Genomic DNA, 21,471 nt, shown 5'->3' on the forward strand with positions numbered 1-21,471 from the left:
AGCAGTGATCACAATGAACAGTTATAAAATATTGTATAGAACACTCTTGATCACAAAAGCCACTTTTATTTACAGGTGGTGACCGGTTTTGATCAGACATCACCTTCGCACCATAATCCAATGCTAGCGCCTGGAGACGATGACACGGAACAGGAACTGTGGATACCACACACTGTTGTCCATTGCTCGACACCAGCATGTTTACGGCACTTTATAAGTTATTCTCAAGCATGCAGTTTCTAGCTTTTCCTGGTGTTGTAACGTCTAGATATGTTCATCGAAAGCCGACACGGTTTATACAACTGTAACGTTCGATAAGTCTAGAGGTACTTTAATACCGCATTTAGGGCACATGATTCTGGTCAGGAACAATGAATTTACTCCTTTTCGTTACCTGACGTTACTTAGAAGGCCTTCAGGATATTATGGCAGGACTGATACCGTACATGACGTGACCTCCAGAATAAGATCTGTAGTTCTCTGACAGAGTTGGCAGACGACGCACTATGTATAGAAAGGTAATGTGGTTAAAATTGTTACTAACACCCTCAAACGTATAGAAATATACTCTAATGTGCATAAAAAATACGATATCCATTAGGGCAGTGTCCATATTTTACACTGTATGTATACTTCGATGCGATGCTCCTTCGGACACACATGCATGTCCTATGGAATGCAGTATTCCTTAGGACATGTATGTGTGTCCGAAGGGATATTGTATCGAACTACACAGACACTGTAAAATAGGGACACAGACCTATTGTGTCTCATGTCAAAGCAAGGCAATCTGATGAGGAAGAACACCTCTCCCTGTCCGGGAATCAAACGATTTGCACTCGAGCGCTACGGGACGTTGACACTAGGGCTTAGTCGTGCACGGATAGCCAAAGCGGTTGGACCCAGATGGAAATACGGGTTCGAGTCCTACTCCAGCACAAATTTTTCGCGTGTTGTAAGTAAATCGCACAGCCGTTGTAGAATCGTATTTGTAATTTGTGAAAGCATTTTCATAAGGACGGTGTTGTTTAGTTACGCCATATACGATACGTCAGCCGTCAAGTATCAAAGAGTATCTGTATGTATGGACTGAAAATCGTAGGATCACATTGGCTGAGTGGATCGACCACACAAAAGAAGCCTGGCAAATGCAGATGCAGATGTATTTTCTGGAAGAATCATAAGTACGTATGGGTAAAAATCCTAGGTGAAGATCGTTAAAATTCATTACTAATTTCAGCTCAATCTTCAGAAAAATAAATTTATCTTCAGATAAATAAAAATTGTTACTTAACAGAGAGTGCGTCATCCACCAGATATACATCGCCGTGGCCTGCTGAGTTGAACGCCATCAAGAATGTGTAATATCTACTGTCTTATTCACACTGAATTAAGTAATATTTTTTTTATCTGAATACTGCTCTCCAATGAGCTGAAATGAGTAGCCAACAAAGAATTGTAGCGTGTTTGACCTAGGATTCTTATCCGCACATTTTAACGCTACGGACCTCCTGTCTCCGGACTTGACAAAGTCAATTCCTAAGGATTCGAACGGCTAGAGCCTATAATACTGCTACCCTTTCTACAGTTGTGTATTGCGTGTAGCCGAATTTCCCACCCGCTTGTTACACGGACACTGGAAACTATTCCGAAGTACATACAAACTGATTTCCACCCATTCTCCAGCGGTCGCCACGAGTCTTGTTGGCGCGACCCTCGTGACAGGGGGAGCTGCCCGCGGCACCACATCGCTGCCTCCGGTACGGGCCCTCCCGCGCTGTCCGCTGTATTCATCCGCTACGCGGCTATTTAGGTCGCCGCTCGGCCGATCGGCGGTTGCATAGCGAGAGTTCTTCCGTTGTCAGGCGGCGACCGTACGCAGTTCTTCAGTATGGACCTTCCCTTGTCAGTGCAGCTGAAACTCACGGTTCTAGGCGCTTCAGTCCGGAACCGCGCTGTTGCTACAGTCGCAAGTTCGAATCCTGCCTCAAGCATGGATGTGTGTGATGTCCTTAGGTTAGTTAGGTTTAAGTAGTCCTAAGTTCTAGGGGACTGATGAAATCTGATGTTACGTCCCATAGTGCTTAAAGCCATTTGAACCTTTTTTTTTTTAACTCACGGGGAATCGTTTCGAGATCAGCGTCGAACCTCTGTCGATCTTGAGGAAGTATCTCTCGGCGGATCCCAAACTGCGATGACCTACGCCGATGGTAAGAGCCGTGGCGGGACTTGACAGGCACTGAACTCCGGGGCCTGTCGGCGGATGTGCTCATCCACTCACGGTTGGCGACCACCCGCATCCACTAAAGACGTTCCAGAAAACAGAGACTGATTTGAACTCTGTACCAGGTTATCGTCATGTTTTTTTTATTGTGTATCACATTACACACCAACAGACTACTGTTGTGTTTGCTTATTTGCCATCGTCGAGAGGAAGTGAAAATGTGTCAAGTCCAGAGATTTTCTTCGAGCAAGGATTCTTCTTATTAAAATGAGGTTTTTTTACCAGCTTATTACTTATCATACATATATCTTGTATCTCTAAACAAATTAAAACTGGCGCTTGCAGCCCTTGTCAAAATATGTCCCTTTCCAGGCGTTCTGCTTCGCGCGCAGCGTGATACAAACTTGAGGCTATTTCTGAAACCCGTAAAAATAGAAAATTCCGAAACTGAAATGAATTTTTGTCCCAATCACGATAAGGATTTGGAAAATACTTAGAAAACATTGCAGCTTTTTGCAAACCATCTCAATTTCTTGGAATGTTGCCGGTCGGTGTGGCCGAGCGGTTCTAGGCGCGTCAGTCTGGAACTGCGCGACCGCTACGGTCGCAGGTTCGAATCCTGCTTCGGGCATGAATGTGTGTGATGTACTTAGGTTAGTTAGGTTTAAGTTCTAGGGGACTGATGACCTCAGATGTTAAGTCCCATAGTGCTCAGAGCCATTTGAACCATTTTTATTCTTGGAATGTTTTCTATCTTAAAATGTTTAAAAAGATATTTAAAATTCGACTACAAAAGACGCTGTCGCTAAGGCCTCCAAAGTTTAATTATCTTTAATTTAAAAAGAAATCAGATGAATCGGTTGATCTGTCGAGGCCGTAGAGCACTTCGCATGCTAGAAAATTTTGTTTCAAGAAAAGCGAGTTTAAAGTTTGCAGTAACAAAAAAAGTTTTTCAAAGCTTATAGTCCGTGGTGAGCACACATCCTAGTGAGAATCATGTCCCGCCATCTTTAATGTGGAGGGGACCATCATGAATCACGGTGTCTTCATTGTAATTATTGTCTTCGAATGACAGCGTCATTGCTAATTGTCTCATTGAGTAATTTCTTCATTACTTTCTTTACTATACTGTAGCATTTCTTTCTATGTCTGGATGAATTTTCGTCAAGGTATCTTACTTTCCCCCTTTTCTACGCTCCAGTTTGTAGAGTGCGACGCTACAGAGATCATGAGTCAGATCCAGCAGCTTCAGACCCGCTGTCAGCCGCCTGGCGGCAGCGCAGCTTCTCGCGACAGCTGGGCTACTTCACGTCCATCAGAGTGAGCCCTCATTAGCAAACCTGAAGACGCCTCACTACAAGTTATTCGCCGCTGTCTGGGAGACTGACGTGTGCTGAGAGCACTACCGAGATCACTGTCGTTTTGTAGCTGCCTGCCGACTAATTCTGCAATATTAAACTCAGTAGCTAAGTATTCCAAAATACGTTAATTTTACATGAGCTCAAAATAAAATACAAATGAGGTTTCTTCTCTAACAAAAATTGGTTCAAATGGCTCTAAGCACTATGAGACTTAACATTTGAGGTCATCAGTCCCCTAGATATAGAACTACTTTAACCTAACTAATCTAAGGACATCACACACATCCATGTCCGAGGTAGGACTCGAACCTGCGACCGTAGCAGCAGCGCGGTTCCGGACTGAAGCGCCTAGAACCGCTCGGCCTTTTCTCTAACACAAATAACTATGGTTCTCAAAATAATAACAGAAACAGAAGAAAATCATTTTGAGCTAACAAATGTACCTACACTCCTTCATTCTCAACTGGCTTCAGTTTTAGCAACCATCATCACGGAGAGCTAGCACATAAAGAATCGTAAAAACATTTGTAGTACATACAGACAAGCTTTTTAGAAACACGAAACACTTGTGTGGCGGATGATCGTTTGGAAAGTACTTTTGAAGCTGTACATCTATGGATCAAAAGTACATTAAATTCAAACAGAATACAACTGGATGTCCACCAGAAACTTGCTCAGTAATGGCATGCATAAACTCGATAACTTTGAAAATACTATTGACCATAAAAATACAGTAGTATGTAGTAGTCTACTCTTAGCTGTTGACATCTAGTAAGTTCAGGCTTACAGAGGTATAAATTACAGAGTAACTGTCCAAGATAATAATGTTGAAGATTAAAAAAAACGCGAAGATCTACAGCCAAACAGTGGGGTAGAAGAGTTTATTTTTTCAACTCGTTCACATGGTTGGAAATATTAGAAAACCGAGTTTTGCCAACAAAATTTCGCTTGGGAAAACTTTCTGCAGTCAAAAAACATGGAAAATTTCGGCCTTTTTTCCGTTTCTTCAAAATATCTCAGTTTCATTTGCTCCTATCGCTTTAACGTCTATTTTCTTTTTTAAAGAGCGCAAAATTCTCTACAAATTTGATTCTTGCCATTTTTTTCTATTCCCAATATCTAAGGCGATAGAGCGTCTCAAAAAATACCAATTTTTCAAATTTTGAGCATAGCGGCAAGATACCGTATTTTTGAACACTAATTTTTCAGTTTCTGTTTGTGTAGTATAAATACATTATACATCATGTTATATGTTGGAATTTACCACCTCACGTTCAAGTATTCAATTTCTCTGTATGCAACATGAGGATTGGTAGGCACCCAACGATTGTGATTCTTATATCACCACCTGAAGTTCACTATGGGCCACCTCAGCCCTAATATTTGTAAAACTATAAATATAAAAATACATCATTAAGAGACATACACACACACACACACACACACACACACACACACACACAAAATAAATTGTCTCAGGAAACTGAACTATTATTAGCTGCAATAGGCAACCTAATTAAGTAGGTAATTATTCTTGTGTATAAAAGCCACACAGTTGACATTAAATATAAGAAGCTTTATTACAATTAAAATGCATTGTCGGTTACTAAAAAATGTTGACAATTCTGGGGTGTGTAATACTTGTAATATCGCAAATTAGCGCATTTGAGACAGATATGAGCATCACTTCCAACGTTTTGATGGGCCAGGTTCCTCAGTGTCACCAGAAATACCCTGAGTTACGGATTCAGGGTCTGTACCTAGAGTTGATCCCACGTTGACCTCTTCTTTAAACAGCGAGTCAGCCTCAGCTAGTTCGTTGATATCGTCAGCGGTTTCCTCAACATGCTCCATAAATCTTCTTCACTGTCTTCATATAAACATTTTGGCACGTTTTCACAGTTGACCCCAATACATTTCTTGCAAATTGAAGAATATTTCAAACCCGCTTTTCTGCAGGAGAACGCTCCACCACAGTTCAGCTCGCATGAGCGTGAAACAACGTGAAGAAGTGCTTCCGGTGCTGGATCTTGGCTCATTATAACGGGTATTGGACCGTGGTCACTGTGATTCCAGCCCCATTTCTCAGGAGGTTTCAAGTTTCCCATTCAACTTTGGACTTGTTGGTAAGTCCGCAACGAATGATGTTGTGCAGCATCTAGTGTAGGTGGCAACCGTGCAAGATTCAGTTTGCTTTTTGTGGCAGATTTGGCGAATAGCTGGTACCGCAAATGGTCTAGTGTGTGGGAACTACTGACACCTCCACTATACAATGCGACAGTAACCTGTTTTCTTGCTGTTACTATTTCTTCACGGGTAGCATGTGGTTTATTGAACGTGCAAAGCACTGAGGTTAGGTGTTCATTTTTCGCAACAATATTGCAGCACTTAATTTTTCCTTGATCAAAAAAGCGGATGTTGTATCACATCCGCTAAAGGCGTGAGTGAACAGAATATATTCACTGTCAAACTTGTAAGATGCAGTGGAAAACCATTTGCCTTCTGCATTTCCTCTTCCTGGCTTTAAGAAAAATAAGTTTTCAATGCCTTGCCCCAAACCGGTCGTGAGCACAAGCAGGTCAACATCTCCTGCAATGACAACACTTCCAAAATCTTTGGTTCTTGAAACGACAGACGTTACAATCATAACGTCAGCATCTTCTTGTGCCTGGTGCACTTCAACGCTACACTCCAGAAATTCCTGTTTAAGAAGTGTGATCAAACGCATTTTGTTTCGTTTGTTGTACAAGAACTTGTCCTTAGGGACTTGGTTCACCATCTCTGATTCAACCACAACGTCAACCGAAGAATGTTTTTTGGACCTACGAGTCCTCTCAGCACTCTTTGTGCTACGTTTGTCTCCATCACATGGATACCCATCAAATTCAATAGCAAATTGAGATCCAAATTGACATTGCAGATAAGAAACATACCTTTGGGCTATTGACTTGAAGCAAACATTTCGAGTTCAAGTCACTTCGTGGATGTGGTACCCTCCATCAAAATTTCGTTTGGCATATGGCAGTCTTAACTGCTTGGTGAAAAAGTCATCAGCATTCCCTTTTGCACATAAGAAGCGTTTCCCTTTGAACTTGAACTGACCTTTTTCCTGCGACCGACGTAGCACGCCTGTTGGTTCCTGAGGATGTCGAAGGCTAGCAGCTATCATTCTCTCACTAATGTACTTCTTGTAGCATGCTTCATGCACCATCACTTCACTGAGCGTTTTCAAAAAACGGGCGTGAGCAGACTCCCTGCATTTAGCACTACAATCGATAAGTGCGCTCAGCCCTTTCTTTTTCACATTGCATCCACCACTCACCACAGTTTTTTCGCAAATGAAACACAAATTCGTGTCAGACATACTCATTTTCAGCACCACACATATACTGAATGAAAGCGACTCCAAACTGTAGGACCCTTATTGTTGTGTGCTAATAGCTATCAGCGCGCTGTGAACAATCACCAGACATAAACGCCTTCCGCCCGCCAAAGAATAAATACGCTTTCGTCCGCTAAAGAAAAATTCCTACATACTTTTTCTTGTAACTGATCATTAACGTCAATGAACTGTAGAAAATGTACGGCACCTGCATGCAGTCGTATTACATATTGTAACACAAATAAACTTCACGCAGTCCGACGTGAATGTGTTCGTAGTTACTGAATATGATGCTGTTTGTCCTGGCCCTGCAGCAGAGTGAGATGGTAGATTCCAATGAATAACATGATGAGTAATATGTTTATACCACACAAATAGAAACTGAAATAACAGTGTTCAAAAATTAGGTAATTTGCCACTTTGCTCGAAATTTGAAAAATTGGTATTTTTTGACGCGCTGTAGCGCCTTAGATATTGGGAGTAGAGGAAAATGGTAAAAAATTTGTAGAGAATTTTGTGCTCTTTAAATAAGAAAATAGACGTCAAAGCGATAGGAGCAAATGAAACTGAGATATTTTGAAAAAACTGAAAAAAGTCCGAAATTTTCGAAGTTTTTTGACTGGAGAAAGTTTTCCCAAGAGAGATTTTGTTGGCAAAACTTGGTTTTCTAACCTTTCCAACAATATGCAAGGTACAGGCTTTTTTTCTGACAGTTTCACTGGACTATTGTTTTCGGCTGAGAAAAAATTTACAGTACTTTACTTTCTGGACAACCCTCGTACACAACGCTCCCGCTCGATTCGCTGACTGCACTAAAGTGACGTCTGGCCCAAGACTGCTGTAGATTTCCTGCACGCTACTGAGGAACGACAGCTGCTGCTGGGAGAGATGGCTACAGCGTCACAATCACGAGTCACAGAGTTCAACATCACAGCATGCCCCTGTTGCAGATGGTGGACCCTGGAGTCTTCCCTACAGTCCCGGGTCAGAACGCTTGCGTTTCTGAAAGGCAGACTACATGGTAATCGTTATCGGGGCTCGACAGATGAAGAACAACGGCGGTGAGTGGGAGGGGACAGAGCACCTCCAGAATCAGTGTGTGTAAGTCCAACACACGCGCCGCCTTCACTCACTGCCGCGGCACTGCGGAACGGACAGCGCAGGAGACACCGCGGGCGGCAGAATGCCAAGCAGTGACCGGTCAGGAACGGAGAGAACAGCGTCAGCTACCTTGAGCCGGCCCAAGGCCGCTTACGACGCGAATCCTCGACGGTCATCGACAGTCGATGTCAACTGAGAATCAACACACTGTGTGCAACTTATGGAAATAAATAACTAATTCTGAATCTCCTTCCACTAAGCCCACCGGCTGCAACAGGCCACACCAGATACTTTCCGAGGAAATCAGACAAGGGGCGAACTGGCAGAGTGCCTCCTAACACAAACCACCTTTGCTTCCACCTTTCCATCAGTCGCTCTCTTGCAGCTGATGTTTTGTAGGAACAGCCTGTACGAAATCCGTGTACTAGCTAAATCTAGTGATCCTGCCCATTACAGTTCGGGCGAAATTTAGGGAAGGTGATAGTCGCTTTTGTTATTGCGGAGAAGTGTACTAAGTACACAAAACAAAGATGGATTAGCTCAAAAACAGAAGAAAGGAGCAATACATTTTGTTAACAGAATTTGAACCTTTGAAAAATGATCGTTTTAAAAATATCTCTTGTACACGGGGCCCACAACTACGTATTTACTTATTCACTGTAGCTTTGGCTCGCCGCATCAGTTTGATGTTGATATCTGTCAGTATCCGAGAAGATATTTCACAAACAAATCTGTTACACTCGCTACAACAAACTGCATTACAACTTCCAGAATGAGATTTTTCACTCTGCAGCGGAGTTTGTACTGATATGAAACTTCCTGGCAGATTAAAACTGTGTGCCCGACCGAGACTCGAACTCGGGACCTTTGCTTTTCGCGGGCAAGTGCTCTACCATCTGAGGTATTCAAGCACCACTCACACAGCGTCCTCACAGCTTCACTTCTGCCAGTACCTCATCTCCTACCTTCCAAACTTTACAGAAGCTCTCCTGCGAACCCTGCAGAACTAGCACTCCTGTAAGAAAGGATATTGCGGAGACATGGCTTAGCCACAGCCTAGGGGATGTTTCCAGAATGAGATTTAGCACTCTCGCAGTGGAGTGTTCGCTTTCAGCAGTTCTGCAGGGTTCGCAGGAGAGATTCTATAAAGTCTGGAAGGTAGGAGACGAGGTACTGGCAGAAGTAAAGCTGTGAGGACTGGGCGTGAATCGTGCTGAGGTGGTAGAGCACTTTTTCCGCGAAAGGCAAAGGTCCCGAGTTTGATTCTCGGTCCGACACACAGTTTTAATCTGCCAGTAGGTTTCAGTTCACAACTTGTTATTAATTTCATACAACATTGTACATATTTCTGTAGTAATTTGATACATAAAAGTCGTATAACCAACTGCGCACAAACACTTATAAGTGTTTGTAAACCTTGTACTTTTCCGATAATAATAAAGTTATTGAGTGCAAGTCGAACTTTAACAGTTCTGAAAATAGAGGAATCACGCCGGTTTATGGCTGATGTTCTCTTCGCTATATCCGTTTACTGCAGATGGCATAAAACTGAGGTGGTAGAAATTTTCTAGGTGCAAGCTTAGGTTATAGCTCTCTGGATGTCAGTAACTTCCATACCTGTGACTTAAGGGTAATGAAGAGGATATTTATATACAAGTTCTTCCCCGAAGTTGGGAAAATTGCTACCACAGTTTCTTAGTTCTTCCGCTGCCGACCGAGCCAGGTGGCGCAGTGGTTAGCACACTGGACTCGCATTCGGGAGGACGACGGTTCAATCCCGCGTCCGGCCATCCTGATTTAGGTTTTCCGCGATTTCCCTAAATCGCTCCAGGCAAATGCTGGGATGGTTCCTCTGAAAGGGCACGGCCGACTTCCTTCCCTGTCCTTCCCTAATCCGATGAGACCGATGACCTCGCTGTTTGGTCTCTTCCCCCAAAAAACCAACCAACCAACCGCTACCGAAGTTTTAACTTTTCGTACCAACAGTGGGATAAGAGTAATTTCATTACGAATTCGTTATTTAAATCTTTCGGATTGTCCTTTACCAACTAGTGCAGACAAGATTCTAAAGATGATATCACATAAAAAATAAGACAAATACTGCGAACTTCCTCCCCTGCATTTCGGACTGAATCCGAAAGGGCCACGAATACAGTACAATTTCACACATAGATACCAGAGCATTACGTGATACTGCAACATTTTTTGCAGGAATTCTGAATATGTGGAAAACTGTGCAATGCAAACGAAATAAAAGATTATAGTTGCAAGATAACGATATAAATTGAAAGGTCTCGTGGTCCCCTTTTCGTTTTCGAAAACACCCGGTCAGCTAACCTCGTCTGAAATCTGCACAATATTTAAACGAGCTGTATTGCGACGGAGCACTTTGCCAGTCATTATAAAACATTTTTACTTTCAATCCAAATCACAAACTTACACAGCTCTAAGCTATTTGAAAGTTGCCATCACCAGATAGCCATTTCTACAGAAAGAATAACGTCATCACTAGATGCTGAAAGATTTTTAAAAAACGCCTAACAGACCACCATGACAAAATAGGATCATATCGGTAGTGGGGAGACCTGAGAGCGCTATTTGACAGCGTACCAGACTACACCTAACCAGATGATAAACAGCTGTTGCCCATTCAGCTGTGAAGACGTCGTCCGTAGGTGGGTCACTGGCCACAACGTTCGAATATTGATATACAGGGTGATTAAAAAGAATACAACTTTAGGAATTTAAAACTCTGCAAGGACAAAAGGCAGAGCTAAGCACTATCTGTCGGCGAATTAAGGGAGCTATAAAGTTTCATTTAGTTGTACATTTGTTCGCTTGAGGCGCTGTTGACTAGGCGTCAGCGTCAGTTGATGCTAAGATGGCGACCGCTCAACAGAAAGCTTTTTGTGTTATTGAGTACGGCAGAAGTGAATCGACGGCAGTTGTTCAGCGTGCATTTCGAACGAAGTATGGTGTTAAGCCTCCTGATAGGTGGTGTATTAAACGTTGGTACAAACAGTTTACAGAGGATGGGTGTTTGTGCAAAGGGAAAAGTTCTGGACGGCCGAGAACGAGTGATGAAAATGTAGCACGCATCCAGCAAGCATTTGTTCGCAGCCCAGGAAAATCGACTCGCAGAGCTAGCAGAGAGCTGCAAATTCCACAATCAACTGTATGGAGAGTCCTACGAAAAAGGTTAGTCAACTACCCGAGGCGATGGATCGGCCGCCAGGCAGCCCGTGACAGAGCACTTCATCACTGGCCTCCAAGAAGCCCTGATCTTACCCCCTGCGATTTTTTCTTATGGGGGTATGTTAAGGATATGGTGTTTCGGCCACCTCTCCCAGCCACCATTGATGATTTGAAACGAGAAATAACAGCAGCTATCCAAGCTGTTACGCCTGATATGCTACAGAGAGTGTGGAACGAGTTGGAGTATCGGGTTGATATTGCTCGAGTGTCTGGAGGGGGCCATATTGAACATCTCTGAAGTTGTTTTTGAGTGAAAAAAAACCTTTTTAAATACTCTTTGTAATGATGTATAACAGAAGGTTATATTATGTTTCTTTCATTAAATACACATTTTTAAAGTTGTGGTATGCTTTTTGAATCACCCTGTATGTCTTCGTTAACGATAGGTACCAATTTCATTGATAATATCCTTTAGGTTTTAGGTTTAATCTTTTATCACAAAGTAGTATACGGTTATTATAGTTTTAGGACACTAAACTGCTGCGTCATCAACGCCTTCTCACGTACCAGATGACTAGTAACGGTCTATGCTTAATAATAGCTCTTTGATGATGTCTTAAACATCGAAGCTAATTGTAAATATAAAAGTTTGCGTCTGGTCATGTTTTTTTCCTTCTTTCTCTTGTGGCTTCGTCGCACATAGGTAGTGGGTCGACATAGTTATTAAAATATGTGGCACGTTTAGTTTAAGGGGTGGCCGTATGCCCGTCCTGTTTCTACTCCATTGCGCCTGAGGGATGGCGGTTATCGTTGAAACAACCGGTTTTCGGTTACATCATTTTATTTTTACATCGGTTTAACCTGAGTGTTAAAACGCCCAAAATAACCCGTTCCCGGAATAACTAATTTCCGGTTCTTTATTCCTATTCTTTCCTGTGATAAACGTTGAAATCCAACAAAGACTGAAATATTTCGGCTCCCTCTGTTTCAAGATATACAGAATTGAAATATTAAATTAAATAGATAAATAAAAGAAAACTTAGTCCGTCCACCGATCGCTGCTTTTGTCGAGAAGTGGAAAGTGTTCGAATACTACAAAAAAAAAACAACCAGTATTCGCCTACTGATTCTAATTTTTTGAAACTCTGCTCAAAAATCGTGATAATGTTGTAATCGCGAATCATACCATTATTTCGGTGTTATGAGTGGCTTGTGCTAAAGGGTGAAACCTGAGGCTATAGTCAGATAAACTATGAATGAATTGTTATGTTTTGTCCTTAGGTAATGCCGCAAGTATGTTGTACTTTCAAACTGGTGATAGTGCCATTCTGGAATACAAATAATGTCTGACAACAACAACCACCGTAGAGACCACATGGTCCAAGTCTCGCTCACTCCATGTACTCATGCGCCATCCTGTAGACCAAGCCACATCGTAATATGTACATTATGTCCATAGTAAAGCTGTACCAATTCTTAAGCCATGTGTTCGTTGCTCTTTTCTGTCGGCTCGTATATCAATAGAACACTGATCGCTTTTCCCGTTTTCTATAAAAACTCAATATTTGAAGGAAAAACAAAATTTTACGAATAAAAAGTACTCCTTCTTTGTAAAAGTTTTATTTAAAAAAATAAACATCTAGTACTGCCCTTTTGGCCAATTGATATTTTGATTTTCTCCCCTTTTATTAGGAAAAATAAAAAAAAAACACCTCTTATAACCGAGACCAAACAAATACCGAAAAATACCGCTTCTTTAGAACTAAACTGCCGGTATCGGTTTTAAGCAGTTAGTTTTTCTCCTCCCTATCACGCATCGGGACAGAATACCTGTGCCCTAACTACCTTTGTGTAGCTATAACTATCTGAAAGTATGCGAAAGTTTTGTGTGTTTGCGAAATGTTGTAACTGAGGGGAGCCTTGGGTACCAGCCCGATATTCAACGAGTGGGACGTGTGCAACTGCCTGTAAACTACATCCAGGCTGGCAGGCACACAGACTCCCGTTGTTAACGCACCGGGCTGATTCGGTATTCGGTATGGAGTCGGCCACCTCCACGTCCTGAAAGCAGCCCTTTTACTCGCACGTCTACCCGCCGGGTAAAGGTTTGCGAATGGCGCCAAAAATAAAAGTTTTTATAAAACTGTTCATGATACCCCAAAATAAATTCTTGAATTTTGTTACATCTGCACGGAAACTTTAGTTGTGTTTGATCAAGTAATAGCTAAAGGAAAATGGATCTCATCTGATATGCACAACCAACGGAATGTCGTTCACTTGTGTGCGATGCTATTGCGTGGAGTACATACATGTTCAATTTACCCAGACGGTTTCTGTTTTAAAGCCGAAACAACTTAAAGCTTTCGTTTCGAGAAACCCTGACCATGTCACCTCAACAGGAGCAACTAGAAAACTGGCACTGTTTATGCAAAAACATTTTACATCTAAATTGATGACATCCTGTCACATGATTGCTGAACGACTAGCCTACGATTGGTAACGGTCACTGTTCTACAGCAGCACACAATGGGCAAATAAATTTAATTGAGAAATTTTGCACAAATTGTTGATCATAAACTGTACCGTTGTGGCTCTCCTCATTTTCTTTGGTGGATAATGAAAGCGTGCTTCATTCATGTGACCACTATAAATCATCACCTATGAAACAAATGCTATTTCCATCTTTATTAACTGGGGTCTCTGCGTGCTGAAAAGAGACAGCAGCATATGAGAGCAAGAAGAGAATTACTTGCCATTGTTGATCCAATGAAATGTTGTTTCTATTGAAGAAAAGAATTACTCGGCACTATACAAACTTGGCGTTGATCCAATGGAATGTGGCTTCTATAGTATTAGAACATGTCACGCGATAACCAAAGATAAATCCCAACTTGATCCGCGGAAAATGTAAGTCCTCATTTTTAAATTAGTTTATTTCGTTGGAATACATTAACAGGAAAACAGGCCCACATGTGCTTTCTTTTTTTTTTCGAAATATCGCCAACGGAAATTCTTCCAGCTTTTTAGTGCGATTTGCAAAGATTCTTTTCCTTCTGTTTCTCCAGTGGCAGTACTACTGACAGTTATCCGAAAAAATAGAAACCACAGATGAGATTATTCAGTATTTGTTCAGTCTTGTTGTGGGTAATACCTGATGCAATTTTTCATAAAACAGAAGAGGCCCAAACTGTACTACATGAAAAAGTGTCAGTATATTTTGCATGAAGATTAATGACGATAAAGCTTTGATACAAAATTAGTGTTACACTTGTTGTCAAAATGAATGATCAAGAACGCTTTTCACTGCAAATTTTGGATTGTTTCAAACATAGTTCAACAAATTTTTTGCTTTTGTAAGAATGAGACATGTGTTTGTATCTTTGGAAACGAAGTAAGTCAAAATCCTGTGTCCAAGATGATGGCTCTGTAATTAATTGCATTGCAATGGTTAAAGTAATAACAGCGAATACGTCGCAAAATTTCTGGACCGACCTAAACAATTGTAGTTTAAGAAGTTTGTATTTTAAAAAGAAAAAAAACATCACTTCAATGAGGGCAAGTACTAGAGCACAACCGTGCTTCGGCTCTGAAACATATTGAAGGATCATCCCCAAATGTAAAAAGATTTAGTGTTCTCGAGACTTATTTCTTATCTTGCTGCGCGGGGTAGCAGCGCGGTCTTAGGCGCCTGGTCACGGTCGGTGCGGCTATCCCCGTCGGAGGTTCGAGTCCTCCTTCGGGCCTGGGTGTGTGTAGTCCATAGCTTAAGTTAGTTTAAGTTAGATTAACTAGTGTGTAGACCTAGTGACCGGCGACAGATTGGTCCCATAAGACCTTACCAGAAACTTCCAAATGTTCCATCTCTTAAGGACTGAACAACGTTTTCATACAAATGAAGGGAATATGAAAAAGTACACTGGTATCAAGCAAACTTCATAGCGATGCCATCCAATTAGGAATTTATTTGCAGAAAAAATTTGCTCGTAGTATGTTTTTCCTAAAAGGAATTGTGTCCAATAATCATCTTGTGGTGCGGTTCTTCTTGTCCCCGTGCTTGCTAAGAAAATGGGATGAGGAGTTCCGCCTTATGCAAGACACCTTCTTCCTTTTGTTTCACCCATACATGTTTCAGCAATTTTGTGCTATCATCAGTGGGCTCTATTTTTATTTTTGACTGTAAATTTGTTGTTAACATATTAACATTTTCGTCGTTTACAATATTATGTAAAAGTTGCATTTATAACTTAATTGGCGAAAAGTAACATACCTTACATTATATTATCGTCCTCTTGTTTTGGTAGCTGTTATGCTACACAATATACAACATGTCATCTGCAAACAGCAAAACGTAATTTATTTTCTATTTGTTATGTATTTACGAACGGAAATAAGACTGTATCACGTTTTCTTTCTGTAACTTACAGTTTTGAAGTTGTGGTACGTTTTCCTGTTATGTTGGCGAAGTAAATGGGCTTACTTCTTTGCCTGTGTTCGTGTGGTAACGCAGTTTTTCGATTACTCAAAACGTAGGCGGAGTTTTCGCTGCCATTACGTGTTGTTGTGGCTGTGTGGCGTTCATTTGTTTCGTAGCGTGTTCTGCTGGCTGAGGCGCGCGAGTTTGAATTGTATTTGCCCCAGTACTAATCACACACAGGCAAACCCACATAAACCGCACACAACTAACACCAAATACGATTCAAACTCGCGCGCCTCAGCCAGCAGAACACGCTACGAAACAAATGAACGCCACACAGCCACAACAACACGTAATGGCAGCGAAAACTCCGCCTACGTTTTGAGTAATCGAAAAACTGCATTACCACATGAACACAGGCAAAGAAGTAAGCCCATTTACTTCGCCAACATAACAGGAAAACGTACCACAACTTCAAAACTGTAAGTTACAGAAAGAAAACGTGATACAGTCTTATTTCCGTTCGTAAATACATAACAAATAGGAAATAAATTACGTTTTACTGTTTGCAGATGACGTGTTGTATATTGTGTAGCATAACAGCTACCAAAACAAGAGGACAATAATATAATGTAAGGTATGTTACTTTTCTCCAATTAAGTTATAAATGCAACTTTTACATAATATTGTAAACGACGAAAATGTTAATATGTTAACAACAAATTTACAGTCAAAAATAAAAATAGAGCCCACTGATGATAGCACAAAAGTGCTGAAACATGTATGGGTGAAACAAAAGGAAGAAGGTGTCTTGCATAAGGCGGAACTCCTCATCCCATTTTCTTAGCAAGCACGGAGACAACAAGAAGAACTGCACCACAATATGATTATTTCTACACCAAGCCAGGTATTCCCATCGCAGCTCTTCAACAAATATCAGAACACAACCATCAGACTTCATAAAACCATACTCAACATTAAGTTCAATAAACTATGTTTGGCATATAAAATTGTACCTAACTATGCAACAATAACTTTAAACAACATGTCACCAGCAGCACAGCAGACAAAACGTAAGGCAGAAATCATGTGGATAAAGCAAGAAATCCGGTCTTTGTATTCCAAAAAACAGACTCTGAATATTGAATTATACAGATTGCATTTAGAATTAGCTAATCACATAACATACCCACTATTTTTTGACGAATTAATACACAGGGTTAGAACATACACTGAGACCATAATAGGCAGAAAACAGACAATCCAACAAAAGAAACTCACAAAAATGTTAAATCACACAAACACCTACCAATCCCACCACCAATACAACCAACACACCTTTCACAAAAGAGTGATTAATCTAACAGACATGAATTTATCTGAACAAGAAAGCAGCCTACTTGAAAAGGGTCCCAAACATAACATTAACACAATGGTGTCACATAGGACAGTAGAAAATATCATAACAGAAACTGAAAACAGCATAAAGCAACAAGTAACACTAAACACACCTGAATTTAATGCAAACCTAACAAGAGAACTAGTTGCTGAGGAAATAAGAAATATAATCAAAGAGAACAAAACCAGCATAAAAGAAAACACTAGGACTCCTGAAGAAAAAACCTACATAAAACTACAAAATAAATTAACACAAGAAAATGCCATCATCACAAAATCTGACAAAGGTAATTCAATAGTAGTCATAAAGAAACAGGAATACATTCACAAAACATTAGAATTCATCCAAAGCAACAACATCACAGAATTAACAAGTGACCCAACAAACCGATACCAAAGTAAGTTACAGAAAACCCTGAGAAACATAGATACAATTTTCACAGAAACACAGATTAAAAAAATGATACAGAAAAATCCCAAGGCCCCCATCCTAAAATCATTGCCTAAAGTTCACAAACCCGTAATACCCATATGTCCATTAATTAACTTCACCAAAGCACCAACATACCACTTAACGAAACACACACACACTCTGCTGCAGACAATACACAAATACACTGACAACAGATGTCTAAAGAACTCAAGTGACTTAATAGATAAAATAAAAAATGAAAACATACCAAACACAGCAACATTGGTTTCCTTTGATATAATTTAAATGTACACACACATCCCAACAGAAGAAACAATCAACATAATAGAAAGAAACCTCCAACTGCAAGGAAACATACCCACAACAAACATACAAGAAATATTAGCCATACTCAGGCTCATCACAGAACAGAACTACTTCACATTCAACAACAGATTTTACTCTCAACAAGATGGACTACCCATGAGATCCCCAATCAGTGGCCTCCTAGCTGACATTTTCCTCAACCAGATAGAAAAACAAATATTTGACAAAATAGTAATACCAAAACAGTACAAAATAATATATTGGTACAGATACGTAGGTGACATGAACCACTTCCCGCATAAAAGAACTTCATGATAACATAAACTCCATCCACCCACAAATACAATTCACCATAGAAACACAAACAGATGAAAAACTTAATTTCTTAGATCTCACTATACACAAGAGAAACAACAAACATGAATTCACAATCTACAGAAAACCCACACTCACCAGCACCATTATTCATAACCAATCCAATCACCCCATAACCCACAAAGAAGCCAGCTTCAGATATTTACTTCACAGGCTGAACAAAATACCCATGAATAAGCATGACTACACACAAGAACTGAACACAATAAAACAAATTGCACAGGAGAATGGATATGATGCAAAGAGAGTAGACAAAATAAACCACAAAATACAAAAACAAACAGCACATGACCATGAAACACACACTCATACAAACACAACTCATCACACAACAAATCGGCAGACTGTAAGCAACAAATGGCACATAATGGCTTACAACAACAAAGTCACACACAGGGTGGGTAATATACTAAAGAAACAAGGACTCAACATAGCATACAGAACCAACAACACAATACAGAGTAGATTTGGAAGAATTACCACCAACACTGACAAATACAGCCAGTCTGGCATCTACCAACTTACTTGCAACTGCTGTCAATCTGTACATGTGGGCCAAACATGCAGGACCTTCAGAACCAGATATAATGAACACCTTGGAGCACTGAAAAGCAATAGCACACACTCAACATTTGCAGACCACCTGGTAGCACACAACCACCACCCAACAAACATTGAAACTGACCTTCACATCCTAAAAACTAGCAGCAACCTATACCAAAAATTAACTATAGAAGAAAACTACCATATCCAAAAATCAATAGCCGAAGGAAAGAAAGTATTCAATGAATACACATTACTGTGCAACAATAAAAGAACTATACAAGTAAAACACACACACACACACACACACAAATCCTCTCCCTTTTCTTCTTTCTTTATTTTTTCTTTCAGTCTCTCTCTCTCTCTCTCTCTCTCTCTCTCTCACACACACACACACACACACACACACACATACACTCTCTCTCTGCCCCAGTACTCATCACACACAGGCAAACCCACATAAACCGCACACAACTAACACCAAATACAATTCAAACTCGCGCGCCTCAGCCAGCAGAACACGCTACGAAACAAATGAACGCCACACAGCCACATCAACACGTAATGGCAGCGAAAACTCCGCCTACGTTTTGAGTAATCGAAAAACTGCATTACCACACGAACACAGGCAAACAAGTAAGCCCATTTACTTCGCCAACATAACAGGAAAACGTACCACAGCTTCAAAACTGCAAGTTACAGAAAGAAAACGTGATACAGTCTTATTTCTGTTCGTAAATACATAACAAATAGAAAATAAATTACGTTTTGCTGTTTGCAGAAGACATGTTGTATATTGTGTAGCATAAGAGCTACCAAAACAAGAGGACAATAATATAATGTAAGGTATGTTACTTTTCGCCAATTAAGTTATAAATGGAACTTTTACATAATGTTGTAAACGACGAAAATGTTAATATGTTAACAACAAATTTACAGTAAAAAATAAAAATGGAACCCACTGATGGCAGCACAAAAGTGCTGAAAGATGTATGGGTGAAACAAAAGGTGTCTTGCATAAGGCGGAAGTCCTCATCCCAATTGTGTCCAAATACAACTGCTATTGGGTACTAAGAAGCTAGCGCAGTAGCTCTATTTCGTTGTTGAGCACAAAGGCATTAATTTTTCAGAATTACTGTTCTCTTTTTCAGGTGTTCTCCAAGGAGAGAATATTAGAGATCAGCTGCGTCGAGTCAAAGCAGCGCAGGAGCATTGTTGATCCGTGAAGCTGTACACCGTGCGCTGAAGGAATCAGGTAGGTTGTTCTGTAGCTGCACAATGGCAGTCAATCGTAGATATACTAGAGAGACTGTCGGTCCGACACACTGATTGACATTCACATAACAAGCTGACAAGCTCGTGCCAATAACAGTTCGTATATATCACAGCTCGGAGGGAAACGGTTGCGATCCACATGTGAACATGTCAGCGTCAGTGAGATTATTGACTACACTGCATATCATTCGTTTCAATTATGAGAGTCATTCGCTGTTTATCGTGATTCTTTGTGTATCTACATGATAAAATAAAAAACGAGACTGTGGTGAATATTATATTGGCTTGTATAAAAACCTCCTGTTAATGCCACTAAATATATAGTCTTGTCCTTGACCATTAAGCTTCTGCCATGAAAAGGAAGCCAAGAGCGACTATAGAAATAAAAATGTAAATGCTTCGTAATTATTTTTGACGGCTTCGTTATTCTGGAAGTGCCTGTCGGCATTCATTTGCTCACGGCTACACTTACGTTGGACATGTTACTTCAGTTTATGAACTGTTTTTCTCGAAAGAGTTTTACAGAACCTACTAAGACATTGCTTCCGCCGTTTTTTGTCGAAGTTCAAGGCTTAATTGTGAAAAACTTAAAAAAAAACATTTGTGACTCAAAGTATTGGCCATCGCTGGCCGTTACTTTCTCTCAACTTTCGGGCAGCATACGAATCCCACAACGGAATAACTGTGCGTCTTTTGAGGAGATCCATGAACTGATCCAATTTTCACTTGTTGGTATGAGTGGAAGTGTAATTCAGCCAGGCCGTGTGCTTTTGGTCAAAAAAAGATGGTGGTCAGAGCGAGAAACGTCTGGAGAATACTGCAGGTTGGTTAGGAGTCCCCATTTCAATGCCCCCAAGTAGGTTTTGCTGGGTTTTGCAACATGGGGTGAAGCATTAGCATGCTGGAAATTAACGTTTTCATGTCTATCGCTGTGCTGTGGCCTTTTGTCTTTTAGTGCTCCACTCAATCGCATCAACTGCTTTTGATAACAGCATTCTGTATTGTTTCCGTCGGTTTCAGCAGCCTCGAAAACCTTCGTCTTCCACCACCATTCCGGTCTTGGAGGTCAAAATCACCGTTCTTGAAGCGTTAAAACCATTCTGTGCGCATTCTTTCACTAAAACGTGCCTCGCCATCGGTCTTACCGAGCGTTTTATGAGCCTCAGACGTTGATTTTTTCACTTTAAAGCCGAAAACAATAATTTACGGCAAATGACAAGAACTGAGCTCGTAAGTTGACGTATTCAATCGAGAATAAATTTATGATGAAATTACAAATCCAATATTATTTTGATGACCTTGTTTTACAATTGTCTAAGCTTACTGTATGACACTTACGACCTACCACCTATACGACCACTTCCGCCTACGGATATTTATTGCAAAACAGCGGAAGGAAAGTCGTAGACCTAACAGAATGGGTGACAGGATTCTCTCGAAGTCATTTAGGAAACCTGCCAGTAA

General features: G+C 40.7%; 1 protein-coding gene across 2 annotated transcripts in view; it reads left to right on the plus strand.

Moving 5' to 3' along the window:
• LOC126455609 (uncharacterized) overlaps nucleotides 1-21,471 on the plus strand; it is a 758,971-nt gene that overhangs the window by 296,749 nt on the left and 440,751 nt on the right. For both annotated transcript variants that reach the window (XM_050091370.1, XM_050091369.1), the window contains exon 2: nucleotides 19,884-19,987. The gene's annotated coding sequence lies outside the window, so the exon portion shown is untranslated. The remainder of the gene's footprint in view (nucleotides 1-19,883; nucleotides 19,988-21,471) is intronic.

Source organism: Schistocerca serialis, chromosome 2, assembly GCF_023864345.2.
Source record: "Schistocerca serialis cubense isolate TAMUIC-IGC-003099 chromosome 2, iqSchSeri2.2, whole genome shotgun sequence".
Classification (NCBI taxonomy): domain Eukaryota; kingdom Metazoa; phylum Arthropoda; class Insecta; order Orthoptera; family Acrididae; genus Schistocerca; species Schistocerca serialis.